This window comes from Trachypithecus francoisi, unplaced genomic scaffold (assembly GCF_009764315.1).
Source record: "Trachypithecus francoisi isolate TF-2019V2 unplaced genomic scaffold, Tfra_2.0 Lachesis_group14, whole genome shotgun sequence".
NCBI classification, from domain to species: Eukaryota; Metazoa; Chordata; class Mammalia; order Primates; family Cercopithecidae; genus Trachypithecus; species Trachypithecus francoisi.
Window position 1 is genome coordinate 29,682,492 of NW_022681459.1, and position 27,766 is coordinate 29,710,257.

The 27,766-nt window shown below is 46.0% G+C and overlaps 1 long non-coding RNA gene across 1 annotated transcript in view; it reads right to left on the reverse strand.

The window, feature by feature from the left end:
• Window positions 1-4,381: 4,381 nt before the first annotated feature.
• The window catches only part of LOC117095833, a 30,049-nt gene continuing 6,664 nt past the window's right edge, over window positions 4,382-27,766 (reverse strand). The window contains exon 2 of the long non-coding RNA XR_004442198.1: window positions 4,382-5,861. This is a non-coding gene — a long non-coding RNA (uncharacterized LOC117095833). The remainder of the gene's footprint in view (window positions 5,862-27,766) is intronic.

Genomic DNA, 27,766 nt, shown 5'->3' on the forward strand with positions numbered 1-27,766 from the left:
CCCTGGGGTCCCCTCAGCAGCAGGCCTCTATAAATCCCCTCGCCTCATACTGAAGAAGGAGAGAAATGAGTAAGAAATTGAAGTTACCACTAACGTTATTTTTAGAAACTGCAGTATGAAAAGAAAAAAAAAAATGAATGTCTCCAGACTGCCGAGTGGGGGAAATGATAAATCCGTGCCTCCAAATTATATGAAATGCAAGAAAATCACCCAGTGCCAATGACTCAGAGGAGCTGGGGTGGGATTCGGTTAGGATAGGGAACTCCTGGAGGGCCTTCAACTCGGCGGCAAGTTGATGGCACTGCTGTCACCCTGCAGGAAAGATCCAGCTCTCTTCCAAAGCCTCCCCGCCGTTTGCAAGCGAAGCGTGGGAAGCAGGCCGGGCTGAGCACGTCCAGGGCTCCCCAGCTACGCTGGAGCCGAAATCCAGGACTCGCGCCTGAATTGGGATCGTTGGAGTGGGGTGCTGGAGGGAACACTGAGGCCTCTCAGGTCGATGACCGTGTCCATGCCAAAGCTTGCTGCAGCCCGTGAGCTGAGAGTTACCACCATCCAGACACCACCCTGCGCAGCGGAGTGAGGCAGGGCAGGACAGAGACGGTGTTTGCCCTCCAGACCGCCTTGCTGGCCCGTGCTGTGGGGCTTAGTCTCCCTCAACCTGGGGCATGGATCAAGCAGGCCTGTCCCCTCAAGTCATCTAAGAATGCCCCATCTCTGTCGTCCTCTGTAACAGTCACTAACGCTTTCTGTCAAGTATTTCCAATTCTCAACCCTTCTAGGTTCCTGCAGCTATTCCACTCCCAGCCTCCTACTATGTTGGCCAACATTTTGACACGTGAACCTTCTGGGCTGAGCATGGGTCATATGGCAGAGCCCTTTCCCCTCGGCCATGGGGACTGGCAAAGTCCAACACGTCGGCTGCTCAGTGAGCCTGGTCCAGGCGTGGCAGTGTGAGGCATGAGGCAGTCCCCCAGCCCAGTAGCCCCCCAGTAACCGGGTAACCAATGTGACAGGATGGCCGTGGGGAGGCAGGAGTGGTGCTTGGTGGGCAGAGTGGTGGCTCGTGTACAACACTGTGCCTGTGATGCTGTGGGAAGCCGACCTCACACCTAACAAAATTGCAGCTCCGGAGGAGGGGCCTGGAAACGGTGTTAGTAGTAATGAGTGTTGGTTGCCTTTGGATTGCGTTAGAAAGATATTATAAGGAAATGAGGCACACAGAAAGTAATTATGTGGTTTGTAAGCCAGGATGAAAGGGAATGGAGAGTGCAGTTCAGGAACATGTAGGACTAGACAGAAGCTCCTCAAATACCAACAGCAAAACGGTAAAATGGAAAGATGCCTGAACCAACAGCTGCCACGAAAGCTCAGCATCTTCAAGAGGGAAATCAAGGCATAGCCTCACGTCTACTTCCACCACGCCTCTTAAGAAAAAACTCACATCTTTTTTTCTCTGCTCTCACACAACTACAACAATCAACACAGAAGGCTTCTGTGACCCCAAAATATGTGGAGATTTATCCCCACCAGCAAGCAAGCAGTCAGCGCTACAGCAGACACTGGCTGAGTGTCCTGTAATTCCATCCTGACTCTGCCTACCTAGAGAGAGCTCGTATCCCACAGGATGAGAGCTCTGTCCCCAAGACTGCCCCTCTCCCACCTCAGACACCAGTTGCAAGCCTGGGCCTCTGGAACTTCTGACCAAATGGCTATAAATCAGGGTCCTCTGGAACTTCTGACCAAATAGGTTCGATTAATTTGCTCAGCAACTCATACAACTCAGGGAAACACCTATGTTTGCCAGTTTGTTACTAACGACATTGCAAAAGACACAGATGAAGAAACATGTAGGGCAAAGTATGGGGGAAGGAGTGCGGAGCTTCCATGCCCTCCCCAGGGCCCACCCTCTAGGAACCTCCGCGTGGTCAGTGTTCAGCCGTCCTGAAGAGCCCTGTCCTCTTGGGCCTTTCATGGAGACTCATGGGGTGGGCGTGATTGACAACCATGTAGAAATGTGACTGGCCCAAAGGAATACGGTCTAAACCCGGTGAGGCTGTCTGGTCACATTCTTCTTGGCTTTTCTGGGCAGCGTTCCCTCCTCCAGGGTGTGGGGCAGGACCCCCTCTGGAATGGGGGGCTTATGACCCACAGCAGATTAGGGCTCCACCTGCCCAAAGCAGGCAAAAAGAGGGCAGAAGGTCAGGGAGAGAGACTGTTTGTTGTAACAAGGGCTGTGGGAGTTATGACCCAGGAACTGTGGACAAACCCCGTATATATATGTACATGCATATATATATGCATATATGTAAGCCATATGTATATATATTATGTATACATATATATATGTGTATATATATATGGGTTTTGTCCACATTTTTTATATTTTTTATATATAAAATAATATTACAGTGTCTGAGTGGACAGAAGTGAATCGTGTCAGGTGAACACAATGGCTTGGGAAAAACAGATAAAGCATATGGCGTTCCCATGTAAGCTCTGTCACCTCGAGAGGCCTGCCATCATCTCTCTCCATAATTTCAGAAGAAGCTGAACAAACAACATTTTTAAGAGGATGGTAACACCCAAGAACCTATAAACCTAGAAGAAAACCATCAATTATCATTATCTGCAGCAGTTCATGTTCTGAAAAGCCACTCTAAACGCAGAATTAGAGATGAATGACTCATGCTCCTAGGAGAAAGACAGGGTTAAGGTTCCTGAGAGCTCTGGTCACTAAATTTTCATCAATCCACACCCAATCTTGTTTTATGTGTGTTTCTGTTTAAAGACACCTGTGTAATATTGTTGACTCACTAACATTGAAGCTTTCTCTAAGATGCCTTTTTTCTCTGTCTGGTGCATGGCACCCAGCTTCCCTGTGCTTAGGACCACTTCAGCACTATGCTTGGGCCAACTTAGCAAAACCACCAAAAAAAAAAAAAGAATGTCACTAAGGAGACCATGGAAAGACCCATGTTTACATGATGAGCTGGAATAAGAAGGCAGAACGTCACGGTGTCCAACCTCAGCTGGAACATGCACATCCCATGTCTGAAACTTTCCCCCTCCCTGTGTGTGTCCAGTGACCTGGAGTGCCCCGAGTATTGATGTGGGGGTTACAAATACATTTTCTCTAGCAGGTGAATTCACAGACTGTATTTGTGATTGTTTGAGAACTTAAGAATAACTCAGGGCTCCCATTCTTTGAGGAGTGGCAGAGAGACTGAGAAAGTGGGGACTCTCCAGTGCCTGGGATGCAGGTGGCCCAGGGGACAGAGCAAAGGAAGGCCAGCCACTGCCACTGAGAACATGGACTGGGGCCTGCCTAGAGAGGAGAGCTGGGACCACATCAAGGAGCATCCTCCTCCACACTGGGACCTCAGGCTGGCTGCACTCCACGATTGCCATGTGCTTGCCACTCTGCCCCTCTCTGAATGGGACTGCTCGCTATTCTCTCTGCTCCCACATTTCATAGTAAATGGGCAGAAGAAGTAAATGACTTGTCTTTCCATTTCATAGGTCTTCAGTCTAGAAAGGGCCTGTCCAGACCCACTGAGGACCACTGGGTACCACCCACAATGGAGAGACCACCTAGATCACCAGGGCAGCCATAGCACTTCGGGCAGGACTGGCAGGAACTTCAGGTGCGAGGGAAAGAATGAACTTCATACGTGAGGGGAAGAAGCTTGACCTTGGGATGGCCATATGATGTCAGCACTGCTCAGTTACTTCTGGTTTCTCTACTCTGGAAAGGTGGCAGTGCAGCAGGCGGATCCCCAGGAAACAGACTCAGATTCGGAGCCTAACAGGCGGGAGGCTCATCGGGAAGTTCCCCTGGGGTCAAGGGCCATGGAAAAGAGGCAGCAGAGGATGGCACAGGGAGAGAGGACGGCAGCCTTGGGCCCCGATGGAGAGAGAAAACCAGCCCATCACGCTTGGCCCAGACAGCCATGCCTGACCTTCCCTAGGGGTTGTTCAGGCCTCCTCTGTGGCAGGTGCTTTCTGGGAGCAGCTGCCTGTTACACACAGATCTTTGCACCTCCTGCCCACTCCTCCATGTCCACCCCATGCCACAGCCCTGACTGCCCATCCCCGCTCTCCACATCACTCCCATTCTGGGCTCAACTAGCAAAGTCACTGGCCATTGCCCATGGGTTCAGAGATCTGCTAACCTCACAGCCACTTACACAGAGGGGATGACCACTGGGAAAACATTCCTTCATCACCCTCTGTGTTAGTCCGTTCTCACATTGCTATAAAGATACTACCCAAGACTGGGTAATTTATAAAGAAAAGAGGTTTCATTGACTCACAGTTCTGCATGGCTGGTGACGCCTCAGGAAACTTACAATCACGGCGGAAGGGGAAGCAGGCACGTCTTACGTGGTGGTGGGTGAGAGAGACAAGTGCAAGCAGGGGAATTGCCAGGCACTTATAAAACCATCAGCTCTCATGAGAACTCCCTCACTATCACCAGAACAGCGTGGGGGAAACCGCCCCGGTGATCCAATCACTTCCCACCAGGTCTCACCCTCCTCACCTGGGGATCACAGTTCAAGATGAGATTTGGATGGGGACACAGAGCCAAACCATGTCATACTCTTGAAAGGGCAGCCTGGTAAGGCTGGAGTATGGCAGCCGGGAGATGTGGGCGGGCCCCACAGGTGGCGCAGACACCTCTGTGAACTAAGGCCAGGCTTGCCCCTGCCTCCTCTGTTCACCGGAAGGTTCCTCCACTGGGGCTCTGAGGACTGCTGTGGAGCGTGGCAGGGTACTGGGCGACTGCCGCTGCTTAGCCTCCTGCTCCTGCTGCTGCCACACGCACCCTCCCACCTGTGATGGATTATTTCTGAGTCCCCAGCCTCATGACCCAGGGGCGTGACAGAATCCAGCTCATCTGAGCAGGCCCACATGCACAATCAGGTATTCCATCACCCCAGACCCCAGGAGCACATCAGCAGGGACTTTTCAGAATGTTGTGCAGAATCCTCTCCCGCAGATGGCATGGCTTTGTTCCTGCATCCCAGGGGCCTGCACTGCGATTCTGGCATAGGGGCTTGCCATAAACACACAGCATTGCTTTCCCACGTCTGATACCTCTCATAACACAGGGTCTGACCAGCTGCAGGGCCTGAGTCACAGGGCTGCCCGCACTGCAGCCTCGACCTGCTGCAGGCTCAGTGAAGGCCACAGCTTCTTGTATCAATGGTACATAGACTGGAGTGGTCTTCACGGGTATGGGATGTGCTGCCTGCAGAAGGTGTACTGGCATTTTCTGTCTCTCTTGGTCGGGGGAGATGCAAGATACAATAATTGGCTCTTTGCTGTGGACGGGAGGTCCCGTATGCTCCTGGTTATGAGACCTCCCCAGCAAGAGTGTTATTCATGGCAGTTCCCAGAATGTTCGTAGGATTTGTCTGCCAGCTGCAGGCACTCAGGCATCTTACCAAGACTCCCAGTGTGTTAGCCACTTCTTGGTTAGCACCCAACCAGCGCAATGTAATCAATGTGGTGGGCCAGTGTCATGCTCTTTGGGATGTCCAGCTTGTCCAGCTCTCTCTGGGCTTCCTTAGGGCATAGAACACATAGATTATTAGCACGCAACCCTGAGGCAAAGCCAGGGTCCACTGTTATTCATCCTATGCGAATGCAGGCTCTTTCTGATGCTCTTTCCTCATAAGAATAGAAAAGAATGCACTCGCCATCTCAGTGGGGCAGAGCACACACCTGAGGCTGTGTTGACCCACCTTGACTGAGATCCCGTGCCTGGCAGGGCAGCTGCCACTGTGGATTCTCCTTGGTGCGACTTGCTGAAGTTCACTCTCTTCCTCCAGGAGTCTTCTGTTTCTGCAGAAGCCAGCCTGGTAAATTAAATAGAGACATATTGAAGACCACCACCCCCATCCTTCAGCTCCTTAAGAGTAAAACTGAGGGCTGGGCGTGGTGGCTCATGCCTGTAATCCCAGCACTTTGGGAGGCTGAGGCAGGTGGATTGCCTGATGTCAGGAGTTGGGGTCCAGCCTGGTCCAACATGGTGAAACTCATCTCTACTAAAAATGCAAAAATTAGCTGGGCTTGGTGGCAGGCACCTGTAATCCCAGCTACTCGGGAGTCTGAAGCAGGAGAATCTCTTGAACCTGGGAGGCAGAGGTTGCAGGTTGCAGCAAGCCAAGACCACACCACTGCACTCCAGCCAGGCACTTATAAAACCGTCCGATCATGCTCTGGTGACAGAGCAAGACTCCATCTCCAAAGAAAAAAAAAAAAAGAAAGAGTAAAACTGATTTCCACCACTCCCCCGACCTGGAGATGCAAATTGTTTCTCATTTACTCTCTTAGCCAGGGGTGGGGGCGTTTTCAGAGGTTTCCATTTGCCATTCCCCACGATGACTGTTCTTACCCCATAGGCCAAGACTCGAAGTACCAACTGTCAAGTTTAATTATACTTTAATTATAACGTGGGAACCAGGGACATGGCCATGTGGGGAGTGAGGGTCCTGGACCCAGTGAGCCCATTGCAAGACAGTCCTTGCCAAGACTCTATTACCTGTCTCCAGTGTACCCCATCTTCAAAAGGGGGGCAGTGATGACATTTTGGGTCTTTAGATATCAATGTCAACTCTAACCATATCTAGCTGTCCTTAAAATATTTGGATATTCCCCTCTCCCCGATATATAAATTGCCCATGCAAATGGCTGTAGTTCTCTTTGGGGAAGGAATGGGAAAATTGTTACCAAGTTCACTTGCTGTAGTGTTGTGTGGTCCTTTCTCCCAAGCACTCAGCCTTCTCTTTAGTCAACAGATCAGGCCTGGAAACTGGCTCAGGTCCAGAAACTGAGCAAAGGTTGTGAGTTTTTAATAGAGTCTCTGTCTTATCTCCTAGATCATCTGTCCTTGTTTGCTTCTGATGGGTCCAACTGTGTAGCACCCTTGTTGCCTCCACATATATTTTGCCTCTAAGGGTACTACATTCTATTAACCATCTTCATAAACTCTGTAGGTCGGGCCCATTTGGCTGCCACTCTGACCTTTCTGTTCCCTGCAATAACTACACCCATTGTCTTCTGACAGTTAAGCACTGACCCCAGATGTCTTAGTCGCCGTGGGCTGCTATGACAGAATACTGTAGCCTTATAAACAACACAAGTGGGCCAGGCACAGTGGCTCATTTCTGTAATCCCACCACTTTGGGAGGCCAAGGCAGGTGGATCACCTGAGGTCAGGAGTTCGAGACCAGCCTGGCCAACATGGTGAAATCCTGTCTCTACTAAAAATACAAAAATTAGCTGGGCATGGTGAGGCACCTGTAATCCCAGCTACTCGGGAGGCTGAGGCAGAAGAATCACTTGAACCTGGGAGGTGGAGGTTACAGTGATCCGAGATCACAGCATTGTCCTCTAGCCTGGTGACAGAGTGAGACTCTGTCTCAAAACAAAACAAAACACAAAAACCCACACAAGTGTATGCCTCACAGTTCTGGCAAGATCAAGGCAGATTTGGTGAAGGCTTCTGGCTCAAAGATGGTGCCTTCTTGCTGTGGCCTCACATGGTAGAAAGAGGGTGAGGGTCTCTCTATGGGGCCTCTAATGCCATTCTTGAGGGCTCCACTCCCATGACCTAATCACCTCCCAAAGGCCCCTGGTCCTAATGCTACCACCTTAGGGGTTAGCGTTTCAACATGAGAATTTGGAGCGGCACAAGCGCGCTTTCACAGCACCTGGCCTCTGTCGTTCTGGTATCCTTTTATCTCTATTGCCCTCAGTGAGCTGTTATGATGGACTTTCCTACAGTGAGCCCTGGCCCACCCAGGAGACCACCACTGACAGTGAAGCTGGTGCTTTTCTTGCCAATGCATGTCATGTGCCTTTGGTCCATGGTGAGGCCTCCAAGACTTCCCATAGACTGTAACCATCGGGTAGGTCTGGGGCCTCACATAGTATACCCACGCCAGCAAGCCCCCTTCCAAAGCCTTGGACGAAGAGCTTACTTCCTCTCTGCCATCTGCCTTGACGGCTCTGTGCAGACAGGACTGCCCTCTGAAAGTGCTTCATCAAGGGAACTGAGACATAGGAAGATAAGGAAGAACATTTAATTTCTGGAAAACTTAATTACTAGTGCCGGACCTTATTGAGCCATTGTTCTGCAGTGGGCAGGTCTATGCAAACCTACCCCAAAATCCAAGGAAGCTGAGAGGCAGAAGAAACAGGTTGCCAAATCCAGTTTCTCAGAAAGAAACATTTAATAGGAACTCATGAAGAGAAACCATGTCTGTAACCACCCAGTGGGTTTATTTTGCCTGCTTCCCAGGTAGAGCCAATTAACTGAGGCAGGGGAATTGCAATAGAGAGTTTTACACACATAGAGCCTGCTAAGCAGAAGATTGCGTTTTATTATTACTTAAATCAGCCTCCCTGAGAATGTGGGGGTTGGATTTTTCAAAGATAGTTTGGGGCCAGGCGCAGTGGCTCATACCTGTAATCCCAGCACTTTAGGAGGCCAAGGGGGTAGATCACTTGAGGTCAGAAGTTTGAGACCAGCCTGGCCAACATGATAAAACCCTGTCTCTACTAAGAATACAAAAATAGCCAGGCATGGTGGCGTGCACCTGTAATTCTAGCTACTGGGGAGGCTGAGGCAGGAGAATCACTTAAACCCAGAAGGTGGAAGTTGCAGTGAGCCAAGATCATGCCACTGCACTCCAGCCTGGGTGACAGGGGAAGACTATCTCAAAAAAAGGAAAGGAAAGAAAAGAAAAGACAAGACAAGAAAAGAAGGAAGGAAAGGAAAGGAAAGGAAAGGAAAGGGGAAAGGGGAAAGGGGAAAGGGGAAAGGGGAAAGGAAAGCTAAGCTTTGGGGGAAGGATTTGGGGTGGCTAGGCAATGGGTGCTTGCCGCTGATTGGTTGTAGGTCAATAATAGGGGTGTGGGAAGTGATTCTCCTGCACGCTGAATTGCCTCTGGGTGGGACCACAGGAGTGGTTGGTGGGTTCAGGTAGAGCCATCAGTGAGTGGGACCGGGTGGAGCTATCAGTGTTAGACATGCAAAAATCCCGGAAATGATACCTCAAAGGCCAATCTTGGGTTCTGCAATAGTGATGCTATCTGCAGGAGTAATTGGAGAAGTTGCATATCTTGTGACCTCCAGAATAGTGGCTGGCAATCGTCTATGTCTACCAGGCTTCTCTATCCTCCTAACCTGGTGGTCTCTCATTAGCTTTACAAAGACAGCTGAGTTTTGAGAAGAGGCTATTATCACTTAAACTATAAATGTCTCCCAGAGTTAGCTTGACCCAAGCCCAGGAATAATTAAAGGCAGCTTGAAGTCAAAAGGCAAGATGCGGGTTGGCTGGATCAGATTTCCTTCATTGCCATAATTTTCTGTTATAATTTTTGCAAAGGTGGCTTCCTGTTTGTGTCTCGGGTAGTGAGACTACATGGTGGATTCCCCCTGGATCACCCATCACCCCCTTAGGCAGGGCTTATATACCATAGAGGAGGAGTATATGTGATTCAGAAGGGACGTATGAGACAACTGAAGTATGATAACATCCACGTTGTCTGACCTCAGGGCAGGATTTATGGCACCTGCTCTTAGGCAAGGAACAGTAGATAAACTGGAAATCTTAGAGGCCTTCCGGGAACTGTGGTTAATCAGAAGCCAGCACGGCTGATGATCTTCCACGATGGAGATGTCGTGGCCTCCATACTCCGCCCCCTAATCCAGCTCTTACAACCTAAGGTGCCCTCCTCTTCCACGATGGTCCCTGAGCCTTGAGGGAGGGTGCTTGGCATGGAATTGTTTTAATAGCAGTGCACTGGTGACAGAAAACAGCCCCGCAGGATTCTAAATGGGGGGGGATTCACAGGCCCTGCTGAATCATGTCTAGTCTTCAGAATACCAAGACCTTGGTTTTCTCAGAAGAAGTCAATGAGAAATACATAACATTAATAATTTGCACACAGGATTACAATCAAATAAGAATTTGTGTGCCAGAACAATGAAAAAGAACTTATCCCATTAAGGAGCCAACTAAAAGCATCATGAAGAAAATTAAAACCTGGGTTTTTTGGTCTGTTTTTGTTTGTTTGCTTGCTTGTTTTGAGATGGAGTTTTGCTCTTGTTGCACAGGCTGGAGTGCAATGACACGATCTCAGCTCACTGCAACCTCTGCCCCCTGGGTTCAAGCGATTCTCCTACCTCAGCCTCCCAAGTAGTTGGGATTACAGGCATGTGCCACCATGCCTGGCTAATTTCTGTATTTTTAGTAGAGACAGGTTTTCACCATGTTGGCCAAGCTGGTCTCAAACGCATGATCTCACATGATCCGCCCACCTCGGCTTCCCAAAGTGCTGAGATTACAGGCGTGAGCCACCACACCCAGCCAAAATCTGGTTCTTTCTCAAAGACTTCTTGTAGCCAAGAAATAATCCAGGATTAGCCCAGGTTGTAGACAAATAATAAAAACTCAAACACAATGAATGGTCAGGGCTAGAATCTAAATTTTTCTCTCTCCAGTAGCTTGAACCTGGGAGGCAGAGGTTGCAGTGAGCCAAGATTGCACCACAGCACTCCAGCCTGTCCAACAGAGCAAGACTCCATCCCATAAATAAATAAATAAATAAATAAATAAATAAATAAATAAATATTCTCTCTCCAGTTTCCTCATCTCTATCAAGGATAAATTATATTAGGACCAATTTATTTGCATAATAAACTTTCACCACATTATACTGAGGTGGGAAATTAAAGAAAGAAAGAAAAATAAAATTAAAAGAAAGAGAATTAAGCTTTCCTGTATTAGGCTGACTCATCCCAAAGGCAGTAGCAGGCAAGACCCAGACCCAGGAAAAGTCTTGATAAACACTATCTGAGAAGCTAGGACACAAAGGAATGTGCTCTGGAGACTCTCCCAGAACTCCCTCAACATAAGGAGGAGAAAAACAAATTTTCCTTTCTTTTATAGTATGAGCTTATAAATTCTTGTTCTCGGTAACTAGTAACTTCAAGTATTCTGTTTTATCTAAGAAGTACAGTGAAGGTCATGAGAAGTCTGAGCAGGCCTGAACTGCAGCTGTCTGGGCACCATAGTGAAGGTTATGAGATAAACCAGTGTAAGGCTCTTTGGAGCAAAACCTGGATAACAGACATCTAGGTTGTTTGGCAAAGGTCATGTGTAATCCTGAGTTATGAACCTGTTACAATTTGATTAACTATGTTTGTCCTGCCTCTGTATCCCTGCTTTCACACTGCTGCGAGCCTGCTTCAAGCTAGCCCACCCCCTTTTATGAAGTGTGTACAAAAGTCAAGTGCTGTCTTTGTTCTGGGCCCAGTTTTCCAGATGTTAAGTCCGCTGGGTCTGAGTGCACTCAATAAACATCCTCTTGCTTTACCCTGAGGTCTCTCTCATCCTCCTGATTCCCGCAACAATACTTGGCCTGGTTATTTCCATAAAATGTAGCAAATGACCAACTCGATAGGTTCCTTTTAAGTTTGTTTTGCTGGAACTTTCATAAGGAATTGTGGATTCAACTTTTTAAAAGTCTTGAGGCCAGAAGCCGAGCCAAGGATTTGACATTACACTGTGCTTAGAATCCCTGTGCAAATTACCCTCTTCTTGAGGTCCCAAGATAGCTTGAGTTTCCTGGACCTGTTAGAAAGTGACATTCTTTACTTACCACAGGTGGGAAACCTTGTAAGGGAACCACTTAGACAAAGGCACCATGCCAGTCCTTCCAAGGGCCTTTTTATTGGCTCCAAAGTCAACCTCAGTTTCTCAGTCCTGTCATGTCTCAAAATATGCTATTCCAACCAAAGCCTTAATAAAATGACCAGTGTCTCTAATTGTGTCCTGTTCAGTAAGAAAGCAGATTCCTACTGAACTTATGCAAATAACTGTGTTGCCATAAAATAGGAATACTCACAAATAATTTTCAAGTTTTAGATAACTAAAACAGAGAGGGGTAAATATTGCTCACAAAAATATACTTTACTCAGCCAGGCATGGTGGCTCATGCCTTTAATCCCAACACTTTGGAGGCCAAGGCAGGTGAATCATTTGTGGTTAGGAGTTCAAGACCAGCTTGGCCAACACAGTGAAACCTCATCTCTACTAGAAATACAAAATTTAGCCAGCTGTGGTGGCAGATGCCTGTAATCCCAGCTACTCAGGAGGCTGAGGCATGAGAATCGCTTGAACCCGGGAAGCAGAAGTTGCAGTGAGCTAAGATCTCACCACTGTACTCCAGCCTGGGCAATAGAGCAAGACTCAGTCTCAAAAAAAAAAAAAAAAAAATACACTTTACTCAATCATTGTAAGCTATCAATAGCTCAAAAGAGAAAAGTTTTCTTGACTCTTCTTCCATCAGAGCAGCTTTCCAAACAATATGTCTTTTTGCTCACCTTGGAGCTGCCATCTGCAAGCCAAGCAGGTCTTTGTGCATCAGGTGAGAGCTGTTTCTCGGTCACTGTTGAATCCAGCAGCTCCTCATGAAGTTCCAGAGTCAGTCCTAGGGAAAAGAAGAGGCCTACTGTCCGTGAGTATCTCCTCCTCACACTCCCCAGGTAGCAAGATTTTATGTAAACCATTTTCATCTTGCCATGGAACTCTTAGGCACCATTATTTCATTAGAATGGGCTATCTTCAGTTAACGTCCCATAGCAAGGCAATAAATGCCCTTAGGTGGAATTCTCTAGTCCAGAAACTTGTAGCTATAGTTGGGAGGCGCTCACAGGCTTTTGCCGTAAACCCCTGTAAACACTCCACAAAGGGCTGTCAAATGGAGAATGTGTCTCAACCAGCACTCCAACTTCTACTCTACACTCTGTGGGCTCCGGCAATCGTACTAGTTCCTGTGAACTCCAAATATCTGAAATGGGTCTCAGGCAATTTGGGATGTTTATTTTACTAAAGTTAAAGACACGTGCCCATGACACAGCCCCAGGAAGTCCTGACTACACGTGCCTAAGGTGGTTGGAGCACAGCTTGGTTTTATACATTTTAGAGAGACATGACACATCAATCAATATATGTAAGATGTACATTGGTTCAGTCCAGAAAGGTGGGACATCTTGAAGCGGGAAGGGGGCTTCCAGGTCATCAGTAGATAAGAGACAAGTGGTTGCATTCTTTTGAGTTTCTGATTAGCCTTTCCAATGGAAGCAATCGGATATGCACTTATCTCGGTGAGCAAAGGGATGACTTTGAATAGACTGGGAGGCAGGTTTGCTCTAAGCAGTTCCCAGCTTCACTTTTCCCTTTAGCTTAATGATTTTGGGGTTCCAAAATTATTTTCCTTCCACATTACCATTTAGCATTTCCAATTAACATAGCTCAAAGGCTGGATCTACGTGCCTTCAGTTTTATAGTACTAAGCAGGAGAAACGCCCCACAGTTAGATACTAGACCCACTTTCATAAAACATTTTGGCAAAGGAGTCACAACCGCTTTGCATAAAGCCTGTATAAACATTTCAACTTACACGATCCTATCAACTTTTCTTTTGTATGTTGTGGTCCTATCAGGAGAGGAAAATATCCGAGTCTCATGGTACCAAATATGTTACCAGTAGAAGTATCCGAGTTACTAGCAGTGAATCCTTATGGGTCTGTAGCAACCTCAACTCTTGCCTCCTCAGAAGAAAGAATTAGACCGAGGGGTGCAAGGCAGAAAAAGAGACCAAGGCAACTTTCAGAGCAGGAATGGAAGTTTCTTTTAAAAGGCTTTAGAACAGGAAAGAAAGAAAAAGACACTTAGAAGAGACCCAAGTGGGCACATGAAGGTCAAGTGCAGTGTTTAACCATGATCCTAGGACTTTACAGGCTGTCTCCTTTCCCATGGTTCTTCCCTTCGGGTGGGCTGCCCGCATGCACAGTGCCCTCCTTACCCTTGGGAGGTGAGCACACACAGTGTGATTAGGAAGTTGTACGCCTGCCCCTCTGAGACTTTCTTCCCTTTTCCTGCGGTGTGCCCCTGGAAGGTCACATTCCGCCATTTTGTCCCTTAATGCACATGGCCAGGAAGTTGCTTCTCCCTGGTGCCTGCATTCAATGAACACTTTACTGCAACAGGTGTGGAGCATCAGGCAATGGACTCTACCTGGTGCCAGCTGCCAATTTATCCATTTCAGACAGGCAATGTGATCATTGCCAGACATTCCTAGGGGATGGGGGAGAGCCCTCTCCTGCCCCACTTGTGCCTGTCACCTTCCCCCCTCACAGCCCAAGACTGCAAATCTTTGGGAGAAATGGATGAAGGTCAGTCTTCTGTGACTGCTTCCCACTGACAAAGAGGCAGTGGTGGTTCTCTGGGTCTTGGCCTCTTGCTAGCTGACAGGGTAGGAGGGTGACTCCAAGGATTGGTGAAAGCAGTGTCCATCCAAGTCCAAGGCAGACAGGGGCAGGATTTTGCCTCCTTCCTGCCTCACTGATGGCAGTCTAGGGGTCCTATGCAGAAAGGAATCTCTTGAATATTGAGAGGATGATATTACTCACCGAGGATCATCTGCAGCTTGATGGCCAATCCCTTTTGTTTCTTCTTAGCTGCAGCCAGAGATCACTGGTTGGCTTATGGGAATAAGCAGGGTTAGTATAAAATGCAGACAAAAACTTCGAAACAACTGAGGAGAATATAATCTAATAGTAGGTACTATTAGACTAGAATCTAATAGTAGGTACTATAAATTTTGAAACATAATTTTTCTCTCTCTAGTCCTCATTTTTGTTGAAAACAAATATGACGGGACTAATTTGTTTGCAGAATAAACTTCAGTCTTATTATTCTTGACCTGATTACTTGCATATAGCACAGCAAGAATAATTATTTTTCACATAAGCTTTTCAAATTGGCTTTGATGGAACTCTGTTTCATAAGGAATTTCAGATAAGACTTTTTTAAAGCCAAGCCCAGCTATGATTTTGTACCCTCAAATACCTGTGAGTTGGGAAATTTTCTCTCCTCTTGAGGTTCCAGAATAACTTGGGGCTCCTGGGCCTGTTAGAAAGTGACATTCTTTACTCATCGCAGGTTAGGAAATCTGTACAGGGAGTGTGTAGACAAAGTATGAGGCCACTTTTCCCAAGGGGATTTTATTGGCTCTACAAGTCAGGTTTGATTCCTTAAAGGAAAGCATGCCATTCCAGTCAAAGCCTTGGTAAAATAACCAGTTTCTCCAACTGCATCCTCTTGCCAAAAAAAAAAAAAAAAAACCGAAAAAAACAAAAAACAAAACAAAACGAAAAACAAAAAAAACCATTCTTATTGCACTTACGTAAATAACTATATTACCATAAGTTTAGAATACTCACAAATAGTTCCCAAATTCTAGAGAAATCAGGTAGAGAGAATCAAATAGGCTCCAAATTTTTTCACAGAAGTATTTTACTCAATTGTTAAAAGCTGTAAATAGCTCAAAAGAAAAGTTTTTTTTTTTGGCTCTGAAAAACAACAAAGATTAGTGACATTTTGAGTTAAGAAGTCAAAAAGGATTAGTTCAGTCTTCTATTAGTTCAATCCATTCCATTAACTCCTGTTCTGTTTGATATTCATGAATATTTTACCTCTCCATTAGAGTCCTGAAAGGTTTTTTTCCTTTATTCTAATGTCACAGTCTCCAAAGTTATCAGAAACTTGCATTTAAGAACACCTATTAGAGTTCTGTAGCTGATTATAAAACCAACATTTAAAGATGATTAAAATAAGACAACAATTGTGGATGACAAAACGTCTTAGGGCACCCACCGTTAAAGACACAATTGACAAGGAAATGTGTTACCTCTGTGGCACACAACAATTTTAGATAACAATTCTAATTCTTAATACACTAAGTTATATCAGAATTCCATAATTTTGGAAAACATACCAATGACATATTTACACAAATACAGACCAAAGAAAGAACTCTTAGCAACTTTTGGTAAAAAGCCTGGTTAGTAAGCAATTTTAATTATGTACTAGGTTTGGAGCCTAGGACACCAGAGAGAAGTGTAGATAAGATCTGATTCTTTCCAGTATAGCTAGGGGTGTGGCTAACTCCACCTGTCCCCAAGCCTTACGTAGCTGTAAATCAGGCTAAACAATTTTCAAAATCCAAAGACACAGTTTATGACCTTAAAACATTTAGCAAACCTAATATCTGACTTGCATAATTTAGACCAAATGTCTAAATTTTTGAAGATATTTTTATTTTACCAATAATCTTTAAAACTGTCTTTATTTCCCAAAGATTATTTAAGTTACATGAACTAAGAGGCATTAGTTTTATTTTTCTGACAATATTTAAGTCCTTCTTTTTTAAACCAATTAGAGCTCTTTTACATAAACATCACACACACAACACATATAAATACATGGACAAACAGAAGATTCAGTAGTTGTAAGATTTTTTATTTGCCAGTAGTTTTTAAGTTTCTTAATTGCATTACTGGCTCCAGGGTGGAGCTCTTCCAGAAACAGGGCTGGAAAAGCATGCAGTTTCCAGTGCCTAATAAACAGGCGCGCCTGGAAGGCAAAAACAGATCCCCAAAATTAGGAGTTCCATTTTATACCGGATCCTGGATCCCAAGAAAGAGGGAATCAGCCCATTTCCTATAGAGGTTTTATCTCTCAGTGGAGGAGTGGGAACGTTTCCATATGTTCCAGGTGGCTGAGAACATGCTTCTCTAACCCAAACGTCAAAGAGCTGAGTATTCCCCCCAAAACTGCCATTAGCCATCCATAAAATTCTATTAGCTACCTAGTTATTACCAAAGTTCTCTCATAATGTGAAGTAATGTCTGCTACTCCCAAAAGTTAAAAACACCAGGTAACACAATGCAAAGAAAACAGAGCCTCAGGTTTTGAGAGGGATCTACCCACTTCCAATTCCTGGGGTTCCATGAGGAAAACAGAGGTTTTTCCCAAAAGGGGGTCTGTGGCACCTCCTCTGTTTTTCCCAAGGAGACCCAAGCGGTTAGAAATTATCTTGGGTACTCTCACATGTGCATCAAGAGTGGCAAGAAGACAAAATGGAGAAAAACAATTCAGTTGACTGAGAAGAAAAAACCTTTTTTTTTCTTTTTTCCAGAAAAAATATAAGATTCAAGAAGAGAAAAAAAAAAAGACCTTTTAAATATATGTATAGCTTGGATATCTGCTTTTAATTAAGCCCATTTTAACAGTAATGCTCTTAAAACAAAACCTTTAAGTCTCTTATTACCCAACTTTAGCCAGGTAATAAGAATGGCCAATATTTCTGATTTTTGAACTTTGCCAAAAGTAACCTCACAGGTGAAACCAATAAGCCTTAACTAAGGTTATGACTTATCCACGAGTGTATGAGGTATTTTCAGCAAGGTGGTAAGCAGTTTTTACAAGATTTAGAGTCTACAAAGGTAGCTCCAAGAAAGGAAAATTCAAGAAGTAAAGTCAGAAGTTGGTCATGGAGGGGCAGAGAATACAGTGATTTTTTTTACCATTCCTACAATCAGTGTGCACTCCTACAATCAGTTTGCACAGAGAGGGAAGTCAGGAGGCTGGCTGGTAAGAATTTTTACCCTTTTGCTGGCAGGACAGGCTTCTAGGTTCCCTTTCCCTGGGCAGCCCTAGTGACCCTGGCATCCTGTGAAGGGAGAGCAGATGAGGAGGCTGTGGGCATACTTTAGAAGTTATCCCCCGTCAGGAGATTACTTGGTTAGATTTATGCTAGGGCTTGTTCAAGTAAGTGTGGGCTATTTGTATACCTCTGAGGTAGGACTGTCCAGGTTGAAGCTTTTGATTAATGATTTATTTAGGTAGCTCTCCTGGGATACATAGGGCTATTAGAGAGAAAGGTGAATTCAGAGGTTGGGTGAATATTAAGCGAGCACCAATCTTAGAGAGTATATTTTTGCCCCAAAGAGGTGTGGGGTATCCAGATATTACCAGGGACCAGTGGAAGAATGGTAATTGGTCCTTAAGTAATATAGTGTGAATTTTTTCTTTTGGAGGGAGGGGATGCCATTTGTCCCACCCACCAGGCTTACTCCTGTCCTCCTTACTCTACTCTCGGTTATAAAAGACTTAAGAGGCTAATCTGAGGACCTCTTACACACAGGTACTGGGTTCCAAGGCTGACTTTTGTAATTTCCTCCCAGTTCATTTTTAAGCCAAACAGTATTACAAAGGAGAATTCGTTTTTTAAAGTTTGGGGAAATTAAGCTTTTCCAAGTTTGGGGGGGATGTATCCGAGGGGCATGTCCTGTGGTATGCAGACATGATTACCCATCTGCCGTGTGCAAACAGAGGACAGAGGAGAAAAAAGAGGACAAAAGGAAAAAGAAGCATCTCTCCTTTCTTCCTATCATCCAAAATGGGGCATCCCCCATCATCTTGGGTTCTGGACTTAACCAGTCTTTATCATGTACCCATCATCCCCTCTCATCACAATTACCCACTTGAGAACAGAGGAGATGTTGGAGTGAACAGTGGGCCCCTGTCCATCCTTGGGGTTCCGGAATGTACGGGTCCTCACCACGTATGCCCTAGCCTTTCATCTCTGTTCCAATGGTAATCTGTTAGCCTGGGACCACCCTTCATCTCTGTCCTGTGGATCTCTTGCCTCTTCGGCCTTGGGCCAGCCTGTATTCCTGTCCCCATGACATTATAGTGACCCTTACCCAGAGGATTCTAGTAATATAATTATTATCTCTTTCCTTCGAAGTCTGTTTCTCCATTAACTGCCACAGGGACTGGACTTCCTCCCCCTTCCCTTGGAATACAACCTTGAAGGTCTTGATGCCCATTGAGAAGGGTGTGTAAGTAAGTAGATAAATGGAGGCTATAGGAGGAAGTGGAAGGAAGAGGGAGGAATACTCATGGAATGCCTTCATATGCTCAGAAAAACAGCAGCCCTTGGACACGAGAAGGCAACGTTTATTCACCCTGTGGACATAAAGCATTAACTTCTGGAGGACTTGGGGCTTGGGGGAAGAATTTCTCCTCCTCCCAGTGGTGCTAGCTTAAAAGGCAAGAGGGTGAGATCCTAAAAGGGCCAGAGCAAAGCCCTGTGCAGGTGGACAAGCTGCTTTTAAAAGCCATCCGAAAACCTAGTCCTGGGGCATAACAGGAACGAAAAGCGCATGGTGAGTTGTAAGAAGCTGGCAGAGCCAAAGTTCCAAGTAGCATCTGTCCCAGCCGTGTGCCAGCAGGCAGGGGAAGGATTGAAGGTCATTCGAGCTAGGAGAAACAAACGTAAACCTCAGGATATCCGCAAGGGAGCCCGTGTCTTCACGGCCGCACAAACGCAGAGAGCCGTGGGCACGCAGGTAACAGGGAGTGTTCAGAAGTCACGTGGCAGGCAAAGAGAAAGCAAAGAGGCAGACTTGCCCTCAAGGTGGAACATCCAGTGAGTGCTGAAGGCCATTTCAGAGCACACAGAGAATAAACAGAATGGGGCGGGGGGGGGGGGGGGGGGGGGGGGGGCAGGGTTTTGGAAAAGAGCCAATTTTAGTTGAAAAGAAAAAGTCGGCCGGGCGCGGTGGCTCAAGCTTGTAATCCCAGCACTTTGGGAGGCCGAGACAGGCGGATCACGAGGTCAGGAGATCGAGACCATCCTGGCTAACACGGTGAAACCCCGTCTCTACTAAAAAAATACAAAAAACTAGCCGGGCGAGGTGGCAGGCGCCTGTAGTCCCAGCTACTCAGGAGGCTGAGGCAGGAGAATGGCGTAAATCCGGGAGGTGGAGCTTGCAGTGAGCTGAGATCCGGCCACTGCACTCCAGCCTGGGCGACAGAGCGAGACTCCGTCTCAAAACAAAAAAAAAGAAAAAGTCGAGGAAACCCCAGATATTGCATGGTTTTTAGGCCTTAGCCTCACTATTCTCACAAGCCTCTCACTAGGAGGGTCAGTGAGTGCCTCTAATCTGCTCGGTGCAGACCCTAAAGTCCTTCCCACACCTGCGAGTCACCCATCAGAGTGAGCTGAGATATCAGCCAAGGGGAGCAGAGTCACTAATGGCCAAGAGGAATTGTTCTGGGGTTTGGTTAGTGAGCAGGAGAGAGAGTGAGAAGAAGAAAAACCATGCACCGGGGTCGGATGCCTCCAGCCAAAGAAGGTGAGGCACGGAGATCGCTCACCACCAGGGAACGTATCTAAGTCACGCCAGCAAATATGTTAGGGTTGGAAAATATCCGAGTCTCATGGTGCCAGATAGGTCACCAGTGGAAGGTATCGGAGTTACTGACGGCGAATCTGTACAGGTCTGCAGCAACCTCAAGTCTTGCCTCCTCAGAGGAAAGAATTCGACTGAGGGGCATAAGGCAGAAAAAGAGACCGAGGCAACTTTCAGAGCAGGAGTGGAAGTTTCTTTTAACGGGCTTTAGAACAAGAAAGAAAGGAACGCATGCTCGGAAGAGACCCAAGTGGGTCTCTTCATGGTCCTGACATGAAGGTCAAATGCAGTATTTAACCGTGATCCTAGACTTTCCAGGCTGGCCCCTTTCCCAAGGTTCCTCCCCTAGGGTGGGCTGCCCGCATGCACAGTGCCCTCCTTACCCTTGGGAGGTGAGCACACACAGTGTGATTAGGAAGTTGTACGCATGCCCCTCTGAGGCTTTCCTCCCTTTTCCTGTGGTGTGCCCCGAAGGTCACATTCCACCATTTTGTCCCTTAATGCACGTGGTCGGAAAGTTGCTTCTCCCTGGTGCCCACATCCGATGAACACGGTAATGCAACAGGTGTGGACCATCAGGAAATGGACTCTCACTGGTGCTGGCTGCCAATTTAGCCCTTTTAGAGAGGCAATGTGATCACTGTCAAACCATCACCTGACATTCCTAGTGGGTGGGAGAAGAGCCCTCTCCTGCCCCTGCTCATGAGTGTCTAACTACACCTGGAACAGCACCAGGAACTTCTTTTTTCAACCCCCAGGCCATTTTTCCCTCTCTTGTAACAAAGATTTAGGTTCCCAGCAGGGGTTGAGCCAAGGGTCTCTCTTGTCAACCTTTAATCTGGACGTATCTGCGTCAGCATTGCCCTCAGCTTACTCGTTGCAGTCTTTGCCCTCTGATTTTTTTTTTTTAATTTATCCAATCTGGGATAAATACAGAAAACAGGTTTGGGGCCCTTTAACATTGTGGGGCCAGTGGAGGTTTCCTTTGGTTCACCCAACTTTTGACAGTGTTAAGACCTTTGTTTTGAATGGGCGTGGTGGCTTACGCCTGTAATCCCAGAACTTTGGAGGGTTAAGGTGGGTGAATCACTTAAGGTCAGGAGTTTGAGACCAGCCTGACCAACATGGAGAAACCCCGTCTCTAATAAAAATACAAAATTAGCTGGGCGTGGTGCCGCATGGCCTCGTAGTCCCAGGCTGAGGCCAAAGAATCGCTTGAACCCAGGAGGCTGAGGTTGCAGTGAGCCGAGATTGTGTCACTGCACTCCAGTCTGGGCAACAGAGCAAAACTAAATCTCAAAAAAAAAAAAAAAAAAGACCTTTATTTTAACTCCATCAATTTCCATTTTATTCTGTGCCAAAGAGTCTGTCTCTATAAAATATTTAAAGAGATTTATTCTGAGCCAAATCTGAGTGACGAATGGCCCGTGACGCAGCCCTCAGGAGGTCCTGAGAACATGTGCCCAAGGTGGTCGGGGCACAGCTCGGTTTTATAGATTTTAGAGAGGCAAGAGACAGTAATCTAATACCTTTAAGAAACACATTGGTTTGGTTCAGAGAGGCAGGACAACTCAAAGCGGGGCCTTCCAGGCTATAGGTAAATTTAAACATTTTCTGGTTGACAATTGGTTGAGTTAATCTGAAGACCTGGGATCAATGGCAAGGAACGTTGAGGTTAAGGAAAAGGATTGTGGCAACCAGGTTTTATTGTGCAGAGGAATCTCTCAGACAGCAGACTTCAGAGAGAGAGCAGGTTGTAACATGTTTCATATGAGACCTAAAAGGGTACCTGGCTCTTAGTTGATTATCTCCTGGATCTGGAAAGAAATGAAGGAAAACAAAGTGGGAAGGGGATTCTCTATAGAATGTGGATTTTTCCCACAAGAGACTTTGCAGGGCAATTTCAAGGGATGGCAAGAAAATATATTTTAGGGTTAAATATTTTTTTCCTTGTCTCATAACGTTATGCCAGAGTCAGATTGAAAAGTAAGTCACAATATACAGGGTTAAATAAAACCCATCTGATGAGAATTTATGGTTTGTAGGACATGACTCCCCTGACCCCTTAGGTAGGAATTTGGGCAAGATAAAAAATAAGAACTTAGTCCTCAATTCATTCCACTTCTTAGTAATTATCTAAAGATTGCCACCCTGCTGGGATAAGCCCCAGGACTCCCTCCTCTTTCCTCTTAGCTTCATCTAACGATTTTTAAAAATTTATTTACCTTATTTTTATTTTAGTTTTAAAATTTTTATTTATTTATTTATTTTTGAGACAGAGTTTCACTCTTTCACCCACGCTGGAGTGAAGTGGCGAGATCTCAGCTCCCTGCACCCTCTGTCACTCTGGGTTCAAGTGATTTCCTGCCTCAGCCTCCTGAGTAGCTGGGATTATAGTCACCTGCCACCATGCCTGGCTAATTTTTTTTTTTTTTTTAAGTAGAGATGGGGTTTCACCATGTTGGCCAGGCTAGTCTCGAACTCCTGACCTCAGGTGATCCACCCGCCTCAGCCTCCCAAAGTGCTAGGATTACAGGCATGAGCCACCACTGTGCCTGGCCTATTTACCTTATTTTTAAATAACCATTTAAAAATTTCCACTTCCCTTTGATGGATTCTGACTGTTCCTTTTGCCTTTGCCCTGCTCTTAACTAATCTCATGGTTTTATCAGCATCTGTAAGACCCATGAGAAGAAGCCAGCTGCTTCATCTGAGGTGCTGCACTTGACATTTATAGTGGAATCAGACTGTCCCCTTCTCAGGGGACAGACCTTCTAGTGCCTTTTACCTGGTCCCCCACGCTGGCTGCTCCCTCAGGAATCCTCTCCTGTGTGTCTGGATTATATATACCCAGCTGCAATTGTTCAGTGGTGAGTATGGGTCCTGCATCAATCCAAACATGCCCTTCCCGTCTGCAGCATTTTAAACCAGAGACACTGCTCCCAAATTAGCCACGCTCACAATCCATTTTCATAAAGGTTCTTCAGGGAGCTGATGATCCAGACCTACAAAAGGGAACAATTCCTTCACACTCCACTCTAGTTTCAACAGTTGCTTGGTGTTTCCCTTCGCCCACATTGAATATCTTCTTGGTAACTACAGGTCTCAAAGGTAATTTCTTTTGTTCCTGGCATAATTTTCCCCTTTGTGGGTAGCTTTAAGGCTGGTGATCTGAGCTCAGACAGACCCGGATCTGAGCTTGGTCCAGCCCCAAGACCCAACCCAGCACTCTCTTCTTTTCATTTTGAAACAATCTGTAAATATTCAGATAAAATTGCTTTTCCTTTTAGCAAAAATCACGCTTTTCTAACTTTTACCAAACACACTCTGAGTAATCCCAATTCCTGCTGAAAACCCTAGGATTCATTTAACATAACATGACTTTAAGATCTTAAATTCCTGAAGAGAATTTTGAAACTGGTTTTATTTACCAAAGATTACTAAAATCGCATGCGCTAAAAGGCATTCAAGCTAGCATCTATTTTTCTGATAAAATATTTGATTTAAGCATGTAAATGTTCTCTTTCATATATTTTGGTAGTGTTAGGAATGCAAAATACTTTTTCCCTGGTGCCATAAAGAAATAGCACTTGAGGGCCAGGCCGGTGGCTCACGCCTGTAATCCCAGCACTTTGAGAGGCCGAGGTGGGTGGATCACGAGGTCAGGAGATCGAGACCATCCTGGCCAACACAGTGAAACCCCGTCTCTACTAAAAAACACACAAAATTAACCGGGCATGGTGGTGGGAGCCTGTAGTCCCAGCTATTCAGGAGGCTGAGACAGGAGAATGGCGTGAGCCCAGGAGATGGAGCTTGCAGTGAGCAGAGATCGTGCTACTACACTACAGCCTGGGCAAAAGAGCGAGACTCCATCTCAAAAAATAAATAAATAAAATAAAATAAGAAATAGCACTTGCACATAAATTTAATTCTCTCAGCAAGGCAATTTTCACTTTCTGCAGAAAGGGTACACTCACCAGCAGTCTTGCCACAAGAGTACACCTAAGAAAGGAAAAGCAGACGTATTTATCCCTTACAGATTTTGGTCATCCTTACTGCTGTGTCCTGCATCCATTGGCTGGAGCTGAACCTCACAGTCTAAACTGACACTTGACTTGCTAACAACCCAAAACTTTCTTAACTAGGTAAAGGCAAGGGAGAGCAAAGGAAAGGAGGAAGTTGCTTACGAAAGATTTAAAGAAGCAATAACATTTCCAAATAAGGAAGGGGCATAGGCTGTGAACTGGAACGTGCCTGTGAGCATGTTCAACAGCTACATAGGATAGGGCTTAACAAAGAGTTATTAGCACAAAGCAAGGAGGCTTGAAGAAAGTTAGTCTTTAAAAGAAACTATTATTTCTAACACTTATGATGTATTCTTTAACAAGAAGGGAAACTCTGAAGAGGAACTTTTTACTTTCTGTAGTAAAGTATCACATACGCATGACACATATGTAGACGTAGCAGACACAGCAGCAGATCTCACACATTTAATAAGATTTTTCTTTTGCCATCTTTTAAATATTCTCCCTCACTTTAGACTGTTAATCTCTCGATTGCCTGTTTCATGGCGTAAACAAATGTTAGGGAGAAAATTCTAAATCTGCATTTCCTAAGACAGGACTCTGGGGAAACAGGTAGAAAGGAACAGAACTTCAACCTAAGCAAAAGCAAGATCTGTTATGTAAACTTTAAGCCATTGCCGTCTCCGTAGATAAAGTTTCTAGTGGTTTCGGTACAGAGACAGAGATGCGCTTACAAATGGGGATTCCCCCTAAAGATGTACATTTCCTTTACAAAGCGTTTTGAAGGTTGATTCGTTAGATAGGCGGTCTTTTCAATTTAGCTTGTTTCTTAATTAGATTACCGGCTTTAGGGTTGAGCCCTTTAAGGACCAGGACCAAGAAAACATGCAGGTTTTAGGACCTAAACCATGACTTTCTTTTTCAAATATGCAAAGACCCATGTAGCCCCCATAGCAATGATGGTTTCCAGTGCACAACTATCCTGAGCCACCTCCAACACTGTGGCTTTCACCCGCCATCAACCACCAGCCATCACACACGTCGAGGTCAAGTCCTCTCACAGTGCCAAGCAGTCTCTAGTGCCCTACAAACAGCCAACGAGCCCAGTAACACAGTACAGGAGAGCACAGTCCTAGACCTGCGGGAAACCTGTCTGCTTACAACTTAGGATGCCAGGAGGAAAAACAGGTTCCTCCCAAAGAGAGGAGACTGGTGCCTTTTCCCAGTTCCCCAAGGATCCTAGGCTGTCAGAAATTTCCTTGTTTAGGTCCCTCATGTGTCATTGGGGGTTGCAAGAGGAAAGAGGGACAGACAAAAGCAAACAGAGAAACAGGGTTCAGTCGACTGAGAAGTTTTACAGAGAGCAGAGGCCTTAAAGCAATAAGCAAGCCAGATACAGTGGTGCAAACCTGTAATCCCAGCACTTTGGGAGGCTGAGGTGGGTGGATCACCTGAGGTCAGGGGTTCAAGACCAGCCTGGTCAACATGGTGAAACTCCGACTCTATTAAAAATACAAAAATTAGACAGGCACGGTGGCGGGTGCCTGTAGTCCCAGCTACCCTGAAAGCTGAGGCAGGAGAATTGCTTGAATTTGGGAGGTGGAGGTGCAGTGAGCCGAGATCTCACCACTGTACTCCAGCCTGGGCGACGGAGCACAACTCTGACTCAAAAAAAAAAAAAAAGCAATAAGCAATAGGCGTGCACACATATACAACCCACATGGCAGATTGAACCAAGTTAGCTTTTGACTGCCAAGCTCTTTTAAAAACCTTTTCCCAATTGTAATTCCTACCAAAGCCCTTTTACTTTGCCTCTGCTGCTGGCTGAGCTCCATCACCAAAGAGGCACCCCCTGGAAGCAGCCGTCCACAGCAGTAGCTGCTCACCACCCTTCCTTACCGCTGGGTGATGGACGGCTCTCAGCTCATGATTGCTTTAAGCATGCCAGCCTTTTAGAGGCATCACTGCACTCACACACATGCATCTAAAAGGTGACCCATGCTGGCTGGGGTTTCTCCCACAGATGCTTCATTCCCTTTCCACATTTCTTGGTCTCTCAGCCCACGTTTTACAGTGGGCAGGTCTATGCAAACCAGCCCCAAAGTCTAAAGAAGCTGAGAGGCTGACACATTGAGTTTCTTAGAAAGAGGTGTTCCATAGGGACTTACAAAGAGAAGCCATGTCTGTGTCCCAGGTGGCAGCGAGATGAGATGGTGGATCCCTACCCCTCAGCCCCAGACGCAGAGCTTACATAGCAGAGGGAGGAGTGGTTCAGAAGGAATGTGCCGGATGGTTGAAGTATGATAATGTCAAGGTTGTTTGACCTAAGGGCAGGACTTACAGTAAGTAGCTGCTCTTACACAGGGAATGGGAGATAAACTGGAAATCTTAGAGGCCTTCCTAGAATGTTAATCATAAGCCAATGTAAACCAAAAATAAAATTCTAAGCCCCCCAACAATCTGAATGAATGCCTCCTCTTGGCCAAGGACATTCCAAAGTTAACCTGAAAGGCTAGTTCGGGCTGTGATGGGAAGCAGGAGCCAGACATACCTCATTATCCCCTCCTCCCTTTTGGCATTACTGATACAACTGGTGACAAAAGGAGTCAAACTCTGTAAAATATTTGAAGACATTTATTCTGAACCAAATGTGAGTGACCAATGGTCTGTGACGCAGTCCTCGGGAAATCCTGGGAACATGTGCCCAAGGTAGTCAGGGTGCAGCTTGGTTTTATACATTTTAGGGAGACATGAGACATCAATCAAATATATTTTAGAAATATGTTGGGGCCGGGCACGGTGGCTCACACCTGTAATCCCAGAACTTTGGGAGGCCAAGGTGGGGGGATCACTTGAGGTCAGGAGTTTGAGACCAGCCTGACCAACATGCTGAAATCCCATCTCTACTAAAAATACAAAAAAAAATTAGCCAGGTGTAGTGGCGGGCACCTGTAATCCCAGCTACTCAGGAGACTGAGGCAGGAGAATCACTTGAACCTGGGAGATGGGGGTTGCAGTGAGCCGAGATTCCGCCATTGTACTCCAGCCTGTGTGACAGAGTGCAACTCCATCTCATAAGAAAGAAAGAAAGAAAAAAAAGAAACACATTGTTTCAGCCCAGAAAGGTGGAACAACTTGAAGCTCAGGGGTTGGGTGGTTATCGGTAGGTTAAACATTTTCTGATTGGCAGTTGGTTGAAAGAGTTAGCAATAGAAAGGAATGTCTGGGTATGATAAGGGGTTGTGAAGACCAAAGTTTTATCGTGCAGAGGAAGCCTCCAGGTAGCAGGCTTCAGAGAGAATAGACTTAAATGTTTCTTATCAGACTTAAGGTCTGTGTTGATGTTCATGCTGGTGGGTACAATGAGGCACGTCTGACCCCCACTTCCTGTCATGGCCTAAACCAGGTTTTCAGGTTAAATTTAGAATGCCATGGCCTAGGAGGAAGTCCATTCAGATGGTTGGGGGGGCTTTCAAATTTTATTTTTGGTTTATAGAACAAACTTTTTAAGTCTAATAAGAAACATTTACAATCTACTGTCTCTGAAGCCTGCTACCTGGAGGCTACATGATAAATCCCTGGTCTCCACAACCCCTTATCTTAACCCAGACATTCC